A 16,242-nucleotide genomic window follows, 5' to 3' on the forward strand; every position below is an offset into this window, starting at 1 on the left:
TGGGGTGGAAAGTCCAATGGTAATGGCAATGAACTTAACTATTGTTGCCAACAAAACTGGTTTTGTCTACATAATCACCAGGAATACGGCTTGGCTTGAGGGCAATTTTTATTGTTTATACAGTGCCTTAGCAACAACTGCTCACATAAGCAGGTAGGCCTATAGTGGGGAATAGAAAATAGGGAATCTAGCTCAAAAGACAGGAGATACTTTAAGACCAGGGTGGGCAACTGTGGCCCTCTCAAAATTCCTGAGCCAGCCATTTCTCTGTTGCAGTACCTAAGTTTTGGAATATGGTAATGAAAACTGGACTTTTTCTATTTTATTTAGCATTCTCCGTATTCATGTAGGGAGCAATTACACCTATTTAGTCACCTTGAAATCAATCTTTTTTTTTTGTCTGTGTAGAGGGGAAAATTATCTTAGATGAGGACGAAAAGCTAAAAAGATGGAAGGAATATATTGAAGAACTTTTTGAGGACACTAGGGATGATATAGATATGGGAAGTATAACAACTGGACCAAACATCACTATGGAGGAGGTTGAACATGCAATAAAAATAGCAAAAACAAGAAAAGCCACAGGACCTGATGATATCCCAGTAGAAATTTTAAAATTGCTGGAAGACAATGGGAAGAATTTTTTACTGCAGCTCTTCAATCGAATATATGAAACAGGAAAGATACCAAATCATTGGCTAAAATCAATCTTTGTGACAATCCCCCCAAAAATAAATGCAAAGAAGTGTACTGAATACAGAACAATAAGCTTAATGAGTCATGCCCTGAAAATATTCCTGAGAATAATTCACACAAGAATATACAACAAAATTGAGGAGCGTCTAGGTAACGCACAATTTGGTTTCAGAAATAATCTTGGTACACGAGATGCACTATTCAGCATTCAAGTTCCTGTACAGCGTTGTAGAGATGTCAATCACAGTGTTTGCCTGTGCTTCATTGGTTTTGAAAAAGCATTTGATAAAATAAGACATGGAAAACTATCAGAAATCCTGAAACAAGGGAGACTAGATGACAAAGACATCCAAATCATAAAGAATCTATACTGGCATCAGGTAGCAAATGTGAGACTAGGCCAAATATGCAGAAATACGAAGAGGGGTCAGATAGGGATTTATTCTGTCTCCACTGTTGTTCAATATCTACCCTGAGTCAATCTTCAACGAGGCACTGAAGAATATCAATGCTACCATCAAAGTAAACGGTGTTTGGATCAACAATTTAAGATATGCTGACGATACAGTTCTGCTTGCCAGTAAGCAAGAAGACTTTCAGCTCATCAACAGAGTCACAGAAATAGCTGAAAAATACAGCTTGAAGCTTAACACCTCAAAAACCAAGATTATGGTCGTCAGCAAACAACCTGTTAATTTACCACCAATAAATTCGGAAGGAATACATTAGAAAAAGTTTCTAATTTACATGAAAGCTGGGACATGATCACTGAAGACAAGGATAGAGAAAGCTCGAACAGCATTCTTCAAAATGAAAAAGATCTTCTGCAGTCACGATGTAAGCCTAAGATTGAAAATCAGGCTTGTCAGATGTGATATTTTTTCTATACTGCTCTTTGGAGTAGCAGTTGGTCTCCGACAGAAGGCCACCTGAAGAGACTAGAAGCATTTGAAATGTGGATTTACAGGGTGACTGTTACATATAAACTGGATTGACAAAATCAGAAATGAGGTGATAGCCACTTGGGAAAGCCAAGGGAAATCATCAAAACAATTAAAAACTGAAAGTTAGAATATTTCAGACAGGTGATGCAACACCCAGAAAAATACGGCATACTCCATTTAATCCTCCAGGGAAAGATTGAAGGCAAACAAGGTCCAGACAGAAGAACATCATGGCTTCAAAATCTAAGGGACTGGTTTGGACAAAACTCAGCAGCACTTTTTCGTGCAGGTGCTGATAAACAGGATCACCAACATGATCGCCAATGTCCGATAACAGATATGGCACAAGAAGTCTGTGTATGCCTCTTTCTTAAAGTACGGTCCATTGAATTCTTGGAGCGATCTTCAAAGTTCTTCCCAGGGGTCTGTAAAATCTAAATTGTTTGCCAGATGCTGAAGATGCATTTTTAAACCTCACACTTCTCGGTTTTTAAAGTTTTCATGAAAAAATGTATTTAATGGTTTTATATTATTATTACATAAGTCAGTAACTACATTCTACAAATGCAACTTTTAATTTTTATAGGATAAATATTGAGGAATATAACCCATATAAACAAAATCTCTTTGGGGGTTTTTCATAATATTTAGGGGTCCTGATAGTGAAGTTTCGGAAACACTGGTCTACGCTTTCTTGGAGGACAGTGTGGTGATAATTTTAGCTTTTTAACTCTTTTAAGCTGTACTTCCACACAAACGGATTTTCTACAGAAAAGGCTTCTAAACTGGAACTGAGTACATGAAGCCCAGGAAAGCAAGCCCCGCTCACCACAAACGGTTTCACAGAGGAAAACAAATCGCTTGAAGAGGATACGCATGCGCGTCCGCCGCACAGCGAACCACGCGCCGAGTAAACAGCCCCGTCACGTGAACGCGCCTCCGCAGGTCGCTGGCCCGCTTGCCTCCTTCCTCTCTCTTTCCCCATCTCTCCCGCAAAGTGAGCTTTAGAAGGCAAGCGTGGGCAGCCGCCCGAAGGGGCAGCAAGCGCCGCGTGCGACAAACGGAAAGAACTACTTCCTCGCTCCGGGGAGGGGAGGAGGAGGGAAAATGGGCGGAGGAGAGGGAGAGCGAGAGAGGACCGAAGAAACCCGGACGTGTTTCCTGAAGCCAGCCAAGCAGTAACAGCCACCCGCTCTGTCTCCGCCCCCTTCCAGCCCTCCCTCGTGCCCTTCCACTTCCGCACGGCAGCCTTCCTCCCCTCCCCTGGCCTGGGAGGGTTGCGGAGCTTAGAAGAGAGAGACGTAAGAGAGGAGAGGAAGAAGGAGAAAAAAAGAAGTCCCAGTCTAACAGCCACCTGGCCAAGCGAGGGAGCGCGAGTCCCTGGCCAACACAGGTAAATATGTCGTCTTTGGGCGGTGGCGGCGAGGGCTAGATTCGCGGCCTACGAAGGCGAGCTGTATCGGGGTGCCTGTTGACGGATTGGGGCCTGCGATCGTCGCCTCTATTCCACCCCCCACCTGCCCCGTCCACCCGAGGCAATGAACCTCGGCCCGAACATTCAAGATCCGGGGTTTCTCCCCACTGTTTGTCTCCCGCTGCTATGCCTCCAACCGGCCTTCCCTTCTTTCTCCCTTGGCCTTTTCCTTGGCCCCGCCCCTTCGCTCGTGCACTCTGCCTACCGGTGCGCCTGGGCCTTGGGGCCCCTCCAGTGGCTGTGGCCCCCCGCGAGGTGATTGGGCTGGAATTGGATGGCCCGTCTGGGACTGCGGGGAGTTGTTTCTGCACCTGAAGGACCGCGTATTGATCAGTCTTGGCACAGCCTCCTTGCGTGGCACACCTCTGGATGCCATGCCTTAACGATCTCAACTCCCGACTTGCCATTTCTGGTTTGCCCTAATCCTAGTTTGGCCAGTCATTTTTGGTAGATAACATGGAGTAATCATTTGTTCTGAACTGATGACGGCGGTTGGCGGGATAAAGGAAAGTAGCAACTTGGGTAACTGAAGCAATACTTTTTTGGCTTGAAGGAGCTTTCGGAAATAATTGGGTTTTGCCCTCAGATTAGCTTGCGTGGGTAGAATTCTTAAGCTCTCAATCATTAGCCTTCTTATCTTCAATTGATTTAAAGGGTCTAGAACAGACCTCCCAAATTTGGTGCTGGTGAGGTGTCTTAGAACTCTCCTGCCCTTCCCTGCCAGAATGGTCCAGATCTGACTTGGATTCGTTGGGAGTTGAAGTCCGTCATATTTAGAGGATGCCGGCTTTGGGAGAGGCAATCTAGAACTTTGGTCATGTCCCAGAGTCTTCAATTCATGGGAACTGCTCTGGCTCATTTCACTTTGTCCAGGAACATGTGCTCCACAGATGGGACAAAAAAAAAAAAATCTTCTGTTGCACTTTAATAACGTTTTGTGTGAGTAACGGTACAGGTAGTCCTTGACTTATGACCACATTTGAGCCCAAAATTGCCGCTGCTAAATAAGGAAGTTGTTAAATGAGTTTTGACACATTTTACAACCTTTCTTGCCACAGTTGTTAAGTGAACTACTGCAGTTAAGTTAGTAACATGCTTGTCACGTGAATCTGGTTCCCCATTGACTTTACCTGTCAGAAGGTCACAAAATGTGATCACATGACCTGGGACACTGCAACCATCCTAAATACATGCCAGTTGCCAAGTGTCTGAATTTTGATCATGTAACCATGGGGATGCTGCAGTGGTCAGATGTGTGAACAATGGTCATAAGTCACTTTTTTCAATGCTGTTATAACTTTGAACAGTCAATAAATGGTTGTAAGTCGAGGACTACCTTTTTTTTTATACATGTGTCCCTTTTTAATGTATATGAATCTTTCATGTTTTGTGGAAAACATAAAATGGCAATAAGGCTTTGTAAAATGGCTTAAGTTCAAATTTTCTATGGAAGACACTGGGTCAACCATGGGGGCCAGTATGAATAATCCCACCCCCCAACTGTTACTGAATTGTTGTTAATATCCTGGCAGCCTGTTAATGCCATTTCCCTTCTCCATCTCCAGGAATATTCTCATATATTGCAACAAGCAAATATATGCTTTACACTTTCTCAGGGATATATTTTACTTAAATTTGTAATTTTTAAAATTGCTCAGCCTCAAATGTATTACAATATGAAATCACTGTAATTTTCAGACTGACTTTATAGTTTCTTAATTCTTGCTCATTTTGTGTTTTCATGTTTTGTAGTTTCATGTAATGGGTATTCCGGGTAATGGTTATAATCATATGGACAGCTGGTTGGTGTTATCTTTGGTCAGCTTTTATGATTTGTAAATTATTGCAAGAACATAGAGATGATAACTTGTGAATATGGTAGTATGATTATCTTAGGTTACAATTCTTATAGTCTTTCTTTTTATTTATACCAATGTATTGCTAAAAATTCACTGAAATTTATTCCAAATAAACCCAGTTGAATTTGTAATCTTGGTGTGATTTGTCTGATCTGGAATTGGAAGACAAAGTTTTTCAGAAACATTGAAATGTAAGCATAGGAGTATTGAATATATTTCAACAATACTGTAGATGTGAGAATTACTGCTATAACACATTTTAGTGATCATATTGATAGCATTTGCTGATTTTTTTAAATTGTGCACATGCTGTAGGTGTTGATGGTTTCATTTTATTAAATAACTTATTCTGTGTTAAATTTAGAGCTGTTTAGTTGACTGTTCAGAGTCATTGCTTTGGTTTAGGAGGGTGGAGGTACTAAATATTAAAAAGTTTTGATAAAATATCAATTTTAGAGAAGGTGGAACTAGTTTTGATATCAGATTAATTTAAGATACAGATAGTCCTCAACTTATGATGACAATTGGGCCCAAACTTTTTTTTAAAAGTATTTTATTGGTTTTCTATCATTACAATTTATTTGTGCTTAATAAACAACGTGTTGTCTGGGTTAACTTTTGCTTAGTCATAAAAATTAAGTTCTTACTCTCTAGTCTATCCCACTTTTCCAACCATTGATAAAATAAGCTCCATGTTTGAAAGTTGTATCTTCTTTTCCTTTGATTCTCAACATGAGTCTGTCCATTTCTGCACAGTCCAATATTTTCTTAATTATCGCTTCCTCTGATGGTGTTGCCTCATTTTTTCAATGTTGCGCAAATACAATCCAATTGAGCCCAAAATTTCTGTTGTTAAGTGAGACATTTGTTAAGTGAGTTTTGCTCTATTTTACAACTTTTTTGCCACAGTTGTTAAGTGAATCATTGCAGTGCTAAGTTAGTAACGTGGTGAAGTGAATCTGACTTCCCCATTGACTTTGCTTGTCAGAAGGTTGCAAAAGGGATCACATGACCCCAGGACATTGTAACTGTCATAAATATGAATCAATTGCCAATTGTCTGAATTTTGATCATGTGACCTTGGGGATTCTGAAATGGTCATAAATGTGAAAAATGGTCATAAGTCACTTTTTTCAGGGCTGTTGTAACTTCGAACGGTCACTAAATGAACTGTTATAAGTTGAAGACTACCTGTTCAATTTTTCTGCCAGCTATTTTTAGGATGTCTATAAAAGTACTATGTTGTCTAAGAATGTTTCTGATTTTATGTAGTTGATCTTTGGTATTATTTCTCTGTTATCAGTTTCATCTTTCTGTACAGTTTAGTAGCAACTAACTTCTGTTTTTCTGCTCTGCTTCTGTTCTGTGACTTTAATAGCCTCTTGCATATTTTTGAACCTCTGTCCTTTTTGCCTTGTCAGTGGAGAAGTTGGAGAATGCCTTTCATTGCATATTATGGTTTCATTTTTAAATAAAATGAGAATATCTTCTTGCATACATTATCTATGTGCCATGCCTATGGCATAAGGGAATGTGCACTCAATGCATTCTATAGTTAGAGAACCCCTTTTATCCTTAAGAATTCAACTTTTGGGGTCTCCTCTAATAGCTAATAATTAAGCAGGTGTATTTTCAGACAGCACTTCTTAAATTATGTGTATTTCATTCTGGTTTATGATGTTAAGGATCATTTTTTTCTTGCCTGAGATCTACAGTCAAGTAAAAAAGTAAATTGATTTTTTAAAACTTTTTTAGTATATTTCAACATACAGATATTTTATCTTCATTCAACAGTATTTATTAAATTTATATGCTGCCCATCTCATTGTTGAAGCAATCTAGGTGGTATACTTTTTCCAAAAACAAATGGCATACTGTACAGTATCTATTAATTTTTTATTGAGTAAATGATTGCAAGGTCATTTTTTTACTTCAGTTGCATCACTTTTACTTTTAATGCTGTTTAAATGAACATTGACACATCCACATATCAAAAGAGAAAAAGCTGTATACGGACTGTACTTGTTTTCACAACCGTAGATTAAACAAAATTGTAAACTATAGATTAAACAAAACAAAATTGTTGTTGGAAGAGGATGTTTTCGTTTTGGCAATTCTCCTCCTCTTAGATACCCTAAAAGTTTGATAAATCCTCATTGGAAAGTTTTGAGTGTAGGTGGCGTATTTCTTTTCCTCTTCCTTCAGTAGAAACTGCCCCCACTGACAGAAGCATATTGTTGGAGTCTACTCAAGAGTGGAATATGAATTTGTGGAAGCAAGTCTGCACTACAGATAAAATGTTTTTCTACATGTTTGAGAGCTCTTCTCTTGGGAGAACTGTACTATTTACATAAGCAGCATTCTCAGTTTGACAATCAGATGATAAGTATTTATGGTGGTATATTAGTTTCTAATATGCACTGTATTTCATGATTTGATTTCCTGGTTATTATGTTACTGAGAACAGTGCTGCATAAATCTTTTAAGGAAATTGTGTTAGATTTCCATTGTTGAGTTATGAAAGCTATGCATTGCATTTAGCAATAGACTTGAATCTATTGACCTCTGCAGCCTAAATAAAAGGTACACATTTTCCCTTAAGGACATGTCTGGAAAATAATTATCCTAATTCTAGTGTATATCCCTAGCAGCTCTAACAGAACACAACACAGTTGAGTTTGTTGGCATTTTAACCTTTGTGCAAATTACAGATAAAGAAAAAAGGGGTGTGGCACAGTTTTTTTAATAACAGCAAAAACTCACTTAACAACCACCTTACTTAGCAATGGAAATTCTGCTTCCAATTACGGTTGTAAGTGGAGGATTACCCATACTGTCCTTTAAAACATTTATATTTGATCTATGGAAACTTTGTTCTGCTGCGATAAGAATGATGACATAATTGAAAACTACATCACTTGAACATTAAACCACAAGTATAGCTTATTATGTAATGCCATGGTTTGGTTATGCCCTGACTCTATTTTCAAACTGATTCTTTGGTTAAAATATATTACTCTTTTTGACAGCAACTGTAATATTCCCATTCATGTTTGAAGGAGTAACTGAAAGTGAAGTGCATTAAATTCTTGGTATAGCACATATTTTGTTCAAATTTATGTCTGTTTAACCAAGGATTTGTGTATTAAATGGAAGATTTGTTGCAGATAGTGTTATTGAAGACAATTATATAATTATGCAAATATGGTAAACAAAACAGATGGATTTAGATATAATATACACTAAAATAGTTGGTTGAATAGAATTCTTATCGTGATAACATATTTAGACTTTAAGGAGAATTGGCACTGAGGAGTTGGAATGGTATTTTTTGCAGTTTACTCTTTGGTTATATAAAGTCTATCCTTGCTAATTTCACAAATACATTGTATTCTCTCTCTGTCTCTCTCGCCCACTGTTTCTGATATCATGGCATATTGTTTTAAAATGTTTGCTATGTTATGATGCCAAGCTTTGGGTTAATTTGATGGTCAGACTCTGTTTTGTACAGTTTCATAGAAATTAATTTATAGCTATAAAAATAAACTAGCTGATAACATGTAATACTCTTTTATATTAGTACACTTACATAATTTTAGCTCTGCCTGCATACAGTTTGACTATCAGACTTAGGCTCCATTGATGAAAAATGTTGCCTTTTAGCATGCATGTAGTCCTCAAGCAAGTATGTTTTAGGGACATTTTACAGATTTCACACTATATAATTTTGGTTGAGATACACTTAATTCTTCCTTCTTTACTGATCTTTTTCAAACATTTGTCTTTTCTTTGTTATTTTAAACTACTTAATTTAAAGAAATGTGTGAGGATCTTAGCAAATTCTAACAAAAATAGAACTCAGCTTGAAATAAATGGTTTTGTTGATGTTCTTATAAATGTCAGTTTAATATTTTAAATAAGTATTGCACTGGCTGCTAAATTAAGATAATGGTTGTTTTTTGAGATTTTTTTAATGCTTATATCATTAACTTCAAAATTTATTTGAAATTTATTTGGACCCATAGCCTGTTTCTAATGTCTAAGTTTTAAACATTCTTTTGCTGTTTTTTTTTTTCAAATCGCATACACCATTTTTTCATTCCTTTGGAAAGTTTCTTGTGTTCCCCAGGTTTCACAAGAACAGGTGTGCTATTTGGAGAAAGAATAGCACATGTGATTTGAAAAAAGTACCACAAGAATGTGTCTCTTCCCATTCTCCAAATACCGTTTTTCCCCCAAAATAAGATCCAGTCTTTTTTTTTTTTTGCCTCCAAAAGAGGCACCAGGTCTTATTTTCGGGGGGGGTATCTTTTCCCCGGTCTGACCTCGCGGTGGTGGCATTGACAGCCTTGCCCAGCCGGCCCACTTCCTCTGCAGCAGAAGGAAATGCCTCTGCAGCTGAGAATGGAGAATGGAGCTCCGGATTGACACGTGTACCTCCCCCAGCTTGCATTTCGCCATCAGAAGCCTTCCGGAAAGGCCTCTGCAGCCGAGAACTGAGCTATGGATTGAATCTGTAGCTCGGTTCTCAACTGCTGAGGCCTTTCTGGAAGGCTTCTGATGTCGAAATGCAGCCCGGGAGACACCACAGAAGAAGTGGGCCAGTGAGGCAAGGTAGGTGTCGATTCATGGGAAGCCTGGCTGCAACTGTAAGTGGGTGCGGGCGCGTGGGGAAGCTCCACCCCCACCCTACCTTCATTTTTAGGCATGCGCCTCGCCCCAAAACTAGAGTTTATTTTTGGGGTAGGGCTTATATAGATCCACCCCCCAAAATCAAGCTAGGGATTATTTTGGGGGTAGGTCTTACTTTTGGGGAAATACGGTAGTGTCCATTCTTGTGAGACCTGTTAAAAGTCCTGACTCTCCACTTCAGTCCCTTGGTATTGCCACCGCTGAGTACCTCTGTTGAAAGATGATGGGGAGTGGCAGCCCCCCTGTGGTTGTAATTGTGGGTGGGATGCCAACTGCCTGAATTTTGATCACATGATTGCAGGGATGCAGCAATGGCCATACCATCTGGCATAAATCGTAATTCCATTTTTCATTACCACTAATTTCGAATGGTTGAATCATTCAACAAATATTTTTTTGGCTAGGTCTTGCGTATTATGTGGCACGGCTGCCATAAATTCTTTCTCTAGTTCTGAATCTGTTGAGATAAAGAATGCTATGACATCAAATGAAACCATAATTTCATTTTCTATTTTAGATCTTTGATTTTCTAGAGGCACAGTAGTAGAATGTTGATGGAATAGTTGTTCCACTCTGTGAAATATCCAAGTTTTTTGTAAGTTGTTTGGCTATGTCATATGCTGGGATCTCCGTAATGATACATTTGGACAAAGAAGCATGTCAAGCTTATTTTTGTTTGGGCACTTGTGGGAGGATGGATCTACTGCATTTCATCCATCACTATTCTTTTTTTATAATTTGATCTTAGATCATTGAGGGTTTTCTTGATCAAGTTGTCCAGTTTCTGTATTGATGGGGTATATCAGATAGTATGTAATTTTTTTTGTTCTTCAATAAATATTTAGGGTTTTTTGTGCATTATGTTCTGTCCATGATAACTGTGGTTTGGTCTTTGCTGGGAGAATAGTGATGGTTTTGTCTTTCTTTAGATTTTTGAGTGCTGCTCTGACCTCTGCTTCAAGTTGGTTTTGATTATGTTGCTATGTGGTATGTTTTCTGCTTTATAGATTCTTGGATTTCTGTGGCATGTCCTGTTGTTTTAAATGTTGCTTCTTAGGCTGAAAAAAAATTCTAACTCATTAGCAATGTGTTATATTTGATGGCTTTCTGGAGAATATTGTTCTGCAATGCATACTGGATAGCTGACTACTTATTTGGATTCAGGTACTGTCAGCCTTCCCTGGCAAACCAGGGCTACAGCTACAGTAACAGAATCTTGCAAATTTGAAAGTAAAAAACTTCCTGCCTCCCCTTTTAACTGCTTGATTCATCAGGGCAGGTCTTTTCTCAGTTTCTTCTTCTAACAACCTAAGCCACTGGGGGTTTCTTCCTTTTTTGTCCGATTGTTTCCTGTGTTTATCCTCCCCCCCCCTTATTCCACATTCCATTGCATCACTTTCCCCTTCAGACACAACCTCCCCTCCCAAGTTCCCAGATAAATAAGTTGTGGATTGTGAGAATGAAAAATAGCTATATTGCTTTCCTCTTCTGGCAACTTAGCGCATGTACACAAGGCATTTCATAAACCATCTCCAGTTAAGTGGCAGTCACCCCCCTTGGGAATCTACTGTAGTGATTCCTCCCCCCCCCCCATGTCTTGTATGCCTGACAAGAAAGGAACTGAATTATTTTCCTCTACTTAGTCTCTTTTTTTTATTGAAAAGTTTTATACAAATTTTCCATTTTATTACAATACAATATCCCCCCCACCCTAACCCTAACCCCCCCTCACTTCCCAGAGCTGATTATAGGGTTACAAATAAGCAAACAAATTCTAACTAAGCTTATCCAACTATATCAATAACCAAATCCATAAAATACTTTAACTCAAATATAAAAAGATTTTTAGAAAAAATTAAAAACAAAAATAACAATATAAACAACTCCCACTTTAAACTATAAGTTATTCAAAAAACTAAATGATATTTTCTAATCCCATATTTATTCTGTACATAATTTATCTATTTTCTCCACACCGAGATGTATCTTTCTTGTGAATGATCCTTCAAATAAGCAGAAATTTTGGCCATTTCTGCTAAATTAGAAACTTTAAGCAACCATTCTTCTATAGTGGGCAAAGAATCTTTCCTCCAATATTGCCCAACCTTGCAGCTGTAATAAGATTCAACATTAAAATAGTTTCTTTAGCATCACAATCTACAATAATACCTAACATAAATAATTGTGGTGAAAACTTTATCTTTCTCTTGAAAACCTTTTGAATGTTCCACCAAATCTTAATTTAGTCTCTCGATACTCAAAACTTCCTCCATCTCGTAGATCTCCTTAGAGTTTCTCCAGCTCATCACGGTCAGCACCTGGTTCCAGCAAGGCCAGAAGCTTCTTAGGGTGGGATTTATTGATGTATTGATTGTGAAAACAATATATCAATGTTGTTCTATTGTTACCTCCCATGTTCTTTCTGAGTCTGGGTAGTCTTTCCAGTGAATTTAGTACTCAGCCTGTTTCCTCTGCATGTAGAGGCTAATACTACTTCCACCTCATACTCTCCCCATCTGCTAGAATGGGAGACAGGAGTGTTGAGTGCAGTGGGGGGGGGCTCTTTTGCAAACAGTGATTGATGGAATTCAGAGAAAACTTGCATTGTGATGGCAACTGCAAGCTAAATATACTGGATTTATTTGATTAGTTACTGGGAAAGGATCAGTAATTATTTTGAGCCCAATTTCATGGAAAGTCTCCTGGAATTTAATAATTTTGTAGAAAGCTGCATCACATCTCCTTGAATTCTAACCCCTTCTTGTGTATTTGCTGCTTTTTTGTATGATATTTTTTTCCCAGGTTGAGTCATTTTTTTAAGAAGCTTTGGGTTGCAGGAAGTATGTGGCATAAGGTACAGCACTTTATCTGTTTGTTGGTAAAACCTGTGTCAAATGGAGACATATCAATGGAGGAGTCTGCAGCATTGTTCTAAGCAAACTCAGCAAAAGATATGAGATCAGTCTTGCTGATAAGAAATGCAGCATTTTAAATACTGCTGCAATAGCTGCTTAACCTCAGCTTCTCTGTTGGAAATCAGATGAATGATGGATGATATGACTTTCAATATTTAATAATTGCAAGGGGGCCTTCCAGAATTTGGAAGTGAATTGACCTCCTCTGTCTTCTCATGTGATTGACTAATTCTCTGTATCTAAAGACATGATCCCAAAGAACCTGAGCCATTTCTTGAGACATTAGGAAGCCCTTGCAAGGAATCAAATTAGCCATTTTGGTAAATAAATCTGGTTGAGGGTAAGAACAAACGTAAGGTCATGATACACATGAGCAGGAGAGGGGATAAGACATCTGGTGGCGGGGCAACGCAGCATTACTTTCGCAGGCAGTCCTTTCATTCAGCTTCCACTTGGGACTGGCCTCAAAACCCTCGCCCCTTTCCCCTGAGAGCAGATCGCCCCCAGGACCATCCTGCACACATGGCCAAAACGCAGTTCAAGACCAAGCGGCCCTTTCAAGGCTCTGGAGGACATCCCTTTAGAAGGACCAAGTGACTCCAGGGATGCTTCTCCCATAGGGGGTTGATTATCCCTCACCTATCCCTTCCCAACATATGGGAAGCCACCACCACAGACTCCTGGGTGTTAAACACCATCACTCACGGTCTAGCCCTGGAATTTTGGTCCAGCCCTCCAGATCACTTTCGGTCTTGTCCTACCCCCAAGAACGCTATCAAAGCGAGCCTCATGTCAGGGGCTATTTCCCATTTATTGCAAATAAGGGCCATAGAACCAGTTCCGGAGGATCAGAGGGGGCAGGAGTTTTATTCAATCTTTTTGTCGTCCCAAAGTCTTCAGGGGTCTGGAGAGCAATTTTGGACTTAAAGCGGTTGAATTACTACCTAACTTACAGGAAGTTCAAAATGCAATCGCTCCAATCGATCCTAGACAGCATCAGGAAGGGGGATTTCCTGACATCGATAGACTTAATGGAGGCATACTTGCATATTCCCATCCTCCCTGGACATCGCAAGTTCCTCAGATTTTGCCATGCCCACCAACACTACCAATACAGGGCACTTCAATTTGGTCTCTCCTCGCCCTCCCCGAGTATTCACGAAGGTATTGGCAGTGCTGGCCGCCCACTTGAGACAGATTCCGATACGGGTCCAGTGTTACCTGGACAATATTCTGATCCAGTCTCCATCCCTCCAGTTGGCTCAGTCGGACCTGGCCCTTAGCATCAGAACCCTTCAGGCTCACGGGTTTTCCGTCAACTTCCAGAAAAGCCAGATGGTCCCATCAACCCGTCTCCTTCATTTGGGGGCGGTCATAGACACAGACACTTGTATGGTCTATCTGTCACAGGACGAACAAACAGCATATGGGCCCTAGTTCATCGAGTCCGCAGGGAGAGGGTGGTCATCCTGGCAACATTGTCACAACTCTTGGGGAAGATGGTGTCCTGTATAGCAATTGTACCATGGGCACAACTCCATGCTAGGGATCTACAGTGACTTTTGATCCCGTTTCAACGGTTGCGCATCGGCGCTTCCAATCAGAAGGTACGAGTTCTGTGTCAGGCGTTGAACTCCTTTCTGTGGTGGGCTTCCCCAGCAATGACACAGGGCACCCAGTTCAAGGAACCAGTCAGGCTTACTCTGACTACAGACGCCAGTCTGTTCGGTTGGGGAGCACACCTTCAGTCGGAGTTGGCTCAAGGTCGATGGTCCCAGGCAGACTTGGAAAACAATATAAACTGGTTAGAGCTCAGGTCATACATCTAGCCTTACTCCACTTCAGCAGCAGGGTGGCGGGACAGCATGTCCTGGTGCTCACCGACAATATTGCTGCAAAGGCTCACGTGAACAGACAAGGGGGGACCAGGTCCTGGCCTCTCATGGAGGAGGCCCATTTGTTGGGGTCTTGGGCAGAGAACAATCTTGCTTTCATCAGGGCGGAACACATCTCCAGAGTGGCGAATCAGCAGGCGGATTCCTTGAGCAGGTCAACAGTGGACCACTCCGAGTGGCGCCTGGACCCTGGCTTGTTCAGGGATCGCGGACAGGTTTGGCCTTCCGACCTTAGACCTCTTTGCCTCTCCAGCCAATTCCCAACTCCCGAGATTTTTTTCCAGGTTCCCATCTCCAAGAGCAGAGGAGACGGATGCCCTCCACAGCCCCTGGCCAGGGAACTGTTGTACGCCTTTACTCCCCTTCCTCTGCTTCCAGCGACAATCCTGCACGAATGGGCGGAGGTCATTCTAATTGCCCCACATTGGCCAGATGTCTGTGGTTTGCCGACCTGGTGGAGCTTTCCATCTCTCCCCCTTGGAGGATTCCTTCGGGTCGTATTGCCCTCAGCCAGGGAGTCCTTCGGCATCCAGATCCTCAGTAGCTCCAACTAACCGCTTGGCACTTGAGCGGCGGGCCTTGACCAGAGATTCATATTCGTCGAGGGTGATCGCTATGATCCAGCAATCCAGGAGCCCCTCCACAAATTTATTTATTTATTTATGAGACTTATATACTGTTTTAAGTGCAAGCACTCTCTAAGCGGTGTACACCAGTAAGCAATGTATATATATATTTACATTGCCCCCAACAATCTGGGTCCTCATTTTACCTACCCCGGAAGGATGGAAGGCTGAGTCAACCTTGAGCCGGTGAGATTTGAACTGCTGACCTGCTGAACACAGTCAGCTAAAGTGGCCTGCAGTACTGCACTCTAACTGTTGCGCCACCTCGGCTCTAAATAAAATTTACAGTGCCACGTGGAGGAGCTTTTGTCTCTGGTGTTCAGGACATAAGGTGGAACTCTCGAACATCACTATCCCGAAAGTTCTAGAATACCTGATAGATGGGTTGGACAAGGGGTTATCCCCAAGCACCATCCGCAGACAGGTTTTGGCCCTATCTACGGTGCTCCTGTGTGACAATTCCACCCCCTTGGCACACCACCCTATGGTGGGTTCCTTCTAAAAGGGGCGGCTAATTCCAGGCCCCCAATGGTCCAACGTTATCCCTCTTGGGACCTACCCCGGGTCTTACAGGCCCTCACTTTGCCACCCTTCGAACCTGTTAACACATGTACTCTACGACTGCTGTCTATGAAGGTGGCTTTCCTCGTAGCGGTCACGTCGGCCAGGCAAATTTCAGAGCTGGCTGCCCTCTCCGTCAGAGAGGACCTGTGCATTTTCCATGCGGACAAGGTGACCCTTCGTCTGGATCCTTCCTTTGTTCCCAAAGTTAATTCCTTGTACCATAGATCTCAGGAGGTGATGCTTCCCAACTTCTGCCCTAATCCGTCTCACGAATTAGAAAAACAATGGCATACTCTGGACGTTCCAGGGCCCTGCGACGTTATATCAAACGTCTTCTGCCTTCCGTAAATCCGAGGCACTGTTCGTTTCCTTTCAGCCCTCTTCCATGGGTCAGAAAGTTTCCTCCTCGACCATTGGCAGATGGATTAGGGCTTGCATTGCCCAAGCATACTGGTCACAGTCATTGACCGTTCCTGGCCGCATCACTGCCCACTCCACCTGCAGTGCTGCTACATCGACGGCTTGGGTGACCCAAGCTTCTATCGGGAAGATATGCAGAGCGGCGATGTGGTCCTCA

General features: G+C 41.3%; 1 protein-coding gene across 4 annotated transcripts in view; it reads left to right on the forward strand.

Moving 5' to 3' along the window:
- The first annotated feature begins 1,892 nt into the window (after nucleotides 1–1,892).
- The window catches only part of PHF3 (PHD finger protein 3), a 56,909-nt gene continuing 42,559 nt past the window's right edge, over nucleotides 1,893–16,242 (forward strand). For 2 of the 4 annotated variants that reach the window (XM_039365100.1, XM_039365101.1), the window contains exon 1: nucleotides 1,893–3,033. The gene's annotated coding sequence lies outside the window, so the exon portion shown is untranslated. The remainder of the gene's footprint in view (nucleotides 3,034–16,242) is intronic. The other 2 variants (XM_039365104.1, XM_039365105.1) reach the window with 1 other exon arrangement.

This window comes from Crotalus tigris, unplaced genomic scaffold (assembly GCF_016545835.1).
Source record: "Crotalus tigris isolate CLP2741 ecotype Arizona unplaced genomic scaffold, ASM1654583v1 scf7180000019962.420169, whole genome shotgun sequence".
Classification (NCBI taxonomy): domain Eukaryota; kingdom Metazoa; phylum Chordata; class Lepidosauria; order Squamata; family Viperidae; genus Crotalus; species Crotalus tigris.